Consider the following 5,775-nt stretch of genomic DNA (forward strand, 5'->3'; position numbering starts at 1 on the left):
GATGTACTGCTGGCTGGTGCCCAAAAGCCACAACTCAAAAAGACAAGGAACAGAACCAAGCATCGTGCTGCTGTGGCCTGACTCCTGTGCAGCTCGTGTGACTCATGTTGCTGCAACCAGACACAGGCAATCCTAGCTAGAAGTCCGTCTTTTGAGGGCCACAGTTCTCCTTTTGGCATGGTAGGTCCAAAGGCTCTATCCATGGGCATTGGCCAAAAGATAGGACCTGTTGAGATCTGCTCAATATTGGGTTTCAACTCCCCCACACCAAGTTCTAACACAAAGTCTGGTTCTGCATGCACGTCTCTGTTTTACCCTCAGCGGATGTAATCTGGCACTGTGCTGTGATGCTGAGAATGGCGGGAGGTATAATGGAGGCAGTTCCATGGCCTCAAAGCTAAGGATCCAAACTTCAATAAGAGCCACTAGCCAGAGTGGTGGAGGCTATGGATCTCTGCCTAGCTTCTACATCCCAGATTTAATTCCCTCTTGTTCCCCCAAGTGGAAAGCATCCTTCTCCACATGGCGTCGCTTAGAGTTTGGGAAGGAGTAGCAGGGACAACTCTTTCTTCCTGGCTTCTTCGTTTCGCCTTCCCTCAATATTCTAAAACTAGCTATTGTGATCTTAGCTCTTAGGAAATCAAGTTTTCACATGCGTAATTGTTCAAGTTCGTGTTTCTGTGCAGATCTGATCCCTGCAAACTCTCTCATCTTTGTCTCAGAGAGAAATTTCTAAGCTTGTATGTTTTAGTGCCTTCCCCCATTTCCTCTAGAAGGGAGTCCAGATAGCTTGTTACCACCACCATAATTCTGCCTATTGCCTGGCCCCACTGCCTCTCCAAGTCTCCTGCATCTGCTCCCTGTGTATCAGATCATTCTATCCCTCCGTCTCCCATTACCCCTTATTAGCCAAGCTCACCGCACACGTCTATTCCAGTTTCCCTGAAGATAACAGCTGTCCTACAGCCTATGAGTCTGCATATGCTGTTCAATCTTGGGACAACCCACTCCATTCTCGATCACACAAATGCCTGCTCATCCTTGAAAACATTGAGCTTGAACCACACTGCTGCATTTCTGTCCCCCATTAGACAGAAGTTTCCTTAGAGCTGCATCTCACTCATGCCAGCGTCCTTAAGTACCCAACTCAGTTCCAGGCACCGAGAGCAATTTAATACAGGTTTACTGAAAGGATGTGTAATCCCACAGCTTTGACATGCCTCAACTTATCTCAGCACTGAGCTCACGTTAATCTATGCCAAGTTCCTGACACGGTGCTGTGAGAAATAGGGCAGAACTCTAAGAAACTGTTACTGGCCCCCAAGCATTGGCAGTCTTAGTAAAGAAGCCAAATCAAGTGTGGACAAGTATTCATTTGTGAAGAAGGTCTCTGTTCAACCGGTGCAGACAGGTCACATGGCTGTGAGAGCACAGAGAAGACGTAACGATGAAATTACAATGGGGAGGGGACCAAGGGAGCACTGAGTCTGGCCAATAGGTCAGCTCCAGGGTCAGTGAGAGACCCTGTCTCAAAACTTAAGGTACAGAGCAGTGGAAGAAGGCACCTGACTTTGATCTCTGGCCTTTGCTGGTACAGATATGGGCACACACACTCACATATACATATGCATATACTACACACACAAAGTAATAAACAAATAAGTAAATAAATGAACTCCAACAAGGGAGCATTGATGAGTGGATGAGAAGAGGATTTGGCCCGTAAGACCTAATGGGAACATGGTTTAGCTGTGAGGGCAAAGCAGAGCGACTGCAACATAGGAAACAGATGCAGGGCTGGGAAGATATGCTGTGGTCTGATGGCCCAGGGCTGCCAGTGGCTCCCCTGGCAGCTAGCTCCCCCTGGCCTCCGGTGGGTCTGCATGGCCCCACCTGTATTCACTCACAGAAAATGTCCCAGAAGACTCAGTCATGTGCTCCCTGGAAATTGATGTTCGTCTGGCCAGACTCCTCCTTTTCATCTCTCTCTTGTGTAATTCCACTCCAAGAACGCAAAAACATTGCCCTGGCTAGATTTGTTCTTTTGAAATCCGGTCGGAGCCTTACTAAGGTGCATTAATTTTTTAAGTTTATAGATTTTTCTGCTTAGAATATATGCTCTGTGATTTCATTTCACATGGGGATTCAAGTTCTACTTCATATCGATGATGACTTGGAAGGCTTATTTCCTCTCTGTGATTTCTTTCTGTAGGCTTGTTTATCTGATCCAGCAGGGCAGGGTCCCCATGGATCCCTGCCTCACTGGAGAGACAATAACAGGTGGTTAAGATTTAGAGCTTTGGAACCAAACAGAGCTAGATACAAATTCAGCCTCCAGCCCTGACTCTCTACCCATGTGACCTGGAGCAAGTCATAAAACCTCTGCAAACTTCCCTGAAAATGAAGTTCAGTAGTCTTACGTTACCCAGGATTCTATAACTTTATGTAGTTATAATACTTGTGTTTGAAAACTCCTTAACTTTGCACAAAAATTTTGGTCTCCTCTCACCCTTCCATCTCTCAAGCTCTCCCCACCTCTCCTCCTCTTCTGTGTCTATCAAGTCAGTCTTAGGCCACCACACACCCTTTATTAGCTTAAAAAAGTACAGTGTGAAATACAGAAAGCCATGATTAGCCTTAAAGGACAGTAGGTAGGAAAGCTATGAATATGTGTGCACACATACACACATACGTATTTCGTATCTTTTTCAAATTTATTACTGGCACAAATATATTTTAACATTATCATTAAAGTGGAGAAAGACAAACTTTATGAATCTTTCAGTGTCACAGATTCCTGATGCCCAAGAACACCAAGTTCTTGAGAAAGATCGCTCAAGACACATGATAAAAGAACACAAAGCCCAGGAAAATACTGACTCCCACCGCCCAACCACTGGGCCTATGGTAAACAAAGCACGCAGCCATGAGGGGCAAAAGCCTTTCCACATCTCTTATCTCAAACTAACCTGGCATGGCTACCCAGTTGCCTGGCTTCTCAGCTGCCCGCCTACCTCAGTCTTTTCTTGGGCCTGTCTTGGGGAAGAAGGGTTGGCTGGCAGCAAGCAGTCTGCAGATATAATATATTCTTTTTCACTTTCCAGTAATCCTAGCATGCCATGGTGGCTTTGGTGGTCAACTTAATACCCCTGGGAAGAGGGACCGTCAGCTGGGGAAATTCCTCTATCGAATTGGCCTGTGGCCGTGTCTGTGATCATTTCTTGATTGTTGAGTGATGTGGGAGGGTCCCGCCTCTGCCCTCTGTGGGCGGTGCCACCCCTGGGCAGGTCCTGGGTTATAGAAGAAATCAAGCTGAACACAGGTCAGCCACGTAAGCCAGTAAGCAGTGCTCCTTGTTCTCCGCTTCAGCTTTTGCCTCCCGGTTCCTGCCCTGACCCCCTGCCCTGACTTCCTGCCCTGTCCATGATTAGGATGTGTAAGTCAAATAAACCCTGCCTTCCCAAATTTGTTTTGGTCAGAATGTTTCATCATAAAAATAGAAAGTAACTAGGACATAACATAAACTAATTATTCTTGACATCTCACTTAAAAAACCATTTAGTAATTGCTTTTGACCAACAGCCATTTCAGCACCACTACAGTGATGTGATGCAGCTGGAATCACCACTTTCTACAATCTTTCTGTTGCTCCCTATCATGTCTGTCGGGACAGAGCAGCCACTTACAGACTTAAGACAGAAACTCAGAGGCTGACTCTGTCATTTCCTGCTAGCTGTGCTGTTGTTGGAGATGCTGTCTTTCAGCTGAACCTGGTAGCCATCCTGTGGGCTTCCATAACTGTTCAAAGGCCCCACTGTCTGGCTTGGTGGGTTCTACTCCATAAAGTTTTTACTCCAGGATAAGCCATTGAGACATAAGACATAGTCTGCCATGGCCTTGGAACTCATGTATGTGTACCCACCAGCTTCTGGGCACCCCACACACATCTACACTAGTCTCCCAGAGATCATGGGATCCTATAGGATCCATGCTTCATTTTCCAAGAGATGTTTCTTTTTTAATTATTTATTATTTTTAATTTTATGAGTGTATTGCCTGCATGTATGTAAGTGTACTCATGTTGTGCAATGCCCAGGGTGGTCAGAAGAGGGCATCGGATCCCCTGGAACTGGATGGTTGTTAACTACTGTGTGGGTGCTGGGATTTGAACCCGGGTCCTTTGCAAGAGTACCCAGTGCTCTTAATCGCTAAACCATCTCTCCAACCATGAGATATTTCTTTCAAAATAAGCATTGATGTCTGCAGGGCCACACGATTGGCAAGTTGAGACCAAGGTGTCTTTGGAGAAAAAACAAATGTTAGACTAAGGTGAAGTGGGTGCTGTTCTTCACTGAGCTGCTATGATCAACAGCAGTTGCCTCATTGAGTGATCCAGTTCTACCCACTGAACCATACTATCCTCACTGTGGGCAGGATGCTTGCTAAGTCCCACCCGATTTATTACCTCTCTCAGTGGCAACTAGGGGAGTCTGTGGCTGAAGCTGCAAGAAGGTATGTGAAAAACATCATCTCCTTCCTAAAACAACTGGGCCCTGGCATGACCCGGGGAGCCTACCAAGACGGCAGACAGATGGGGTTAAGTAAGGGGCTACCTCCTCGAGTTTCCAGTCCTGGGAGATCTTATCCTCAGAGCCTACTAGAGCACTTCTAGCTTGCTACACTGAGCAGACTCGTTATGTGTCAAGGAAAAAGTACTGTCAGTGGGATTAAGTATTAATAAACATTCGCGTTCAGAAGTTCTATCCCATTGTGGTGGTCATTTAAAGGTAGAGAGGGAATCAAGAAATGATTAAAGAAGAAAACACGGTGGCCATGCTGCATAAACTCTTCCTCTTTGGGTTGCTTAACCAAGAGGCAGCTCAATCTGTTCTAAGGAGCTCTGCTTTCTCTCAGAAGTGCCCTGGCCCCCTGGCCTCTTATACTTATTGAACAGCACACCAGTCAGGGTATGGGAAAGGAATGATGAACTTTGTCTCCAAGAATCTTTAACCAGAGTTTACAAGGGAAGGGGTTAATTTTCTGGCCATTGACTCCGAAGAGCATACAAAAACACAAACAGACATCATCAACCTATGTCCACATGCTGTTTTTGACACTAGTGTGGGGTACATTGTTTCAATGTTATCCTTGCTTTCAGTGTGGCCTAGTGGTCTTCTGCCTAATCGCAAGGATTCATGGGCACACACATTGTTCTGAGTCAGGGGCATAACAAGTCACAATAGGGAACATGGTGTAAGAGTAAAGCTATGCATTCAGCTTAGCCTGTAAAGGTGAATTACATCAGATCTTACTTTCCTTAAAGGCTAGTTAAATTTAAACAAGCTGAGTGCACAGTAGGAAACAGGTTGAATACATGGTTCTAAATAATCTCAAAGCATATGATTAACTTGCAAAATTCAATTTGTGATTCCTATAAAAATCATTCCCACAAATCATGGCTCATTCTTGGTATGAAAACCCTCCTCAACTTCAGGTTCAAAGGACCTCAGGATATCTTTTATACTAAGATACCTTTTTTGTCCTTGAATTTATGACAATTAGACTCCACGTGTGTGAGCTCCCATCAGCACAGTGAGTTGGCACAGCTCACTGTGGTAAACACAACTCATGCATTACTGCTGAGATTTAACCTTTGACATAGCAGCCCCACTTCTGGGAATCTGTCTTATGGACATGTTGACAAAAATATAGATATTTTTTAAATTTTAACCACTCATTGCCCAACTCTTTGTTACAGCAAAAGATAGGAACAAC

This window comes from Nannospalax galili, unplaced genomic scaffold, assembly GCF_000622305.1.
Source record: "Nannospalax galili isolate Female #2095 unplaced genomic scaffold, S.galili_v1.0 scaffold7555, whole genome shotgun sequence".
Taxonomy (NCBI): domain Eukaryota; kingdom Metazoa; phylum Chordata; class Mammalia; order Rodentia; family Spalacidae; genus Nannospalax; species Nannospalax galili.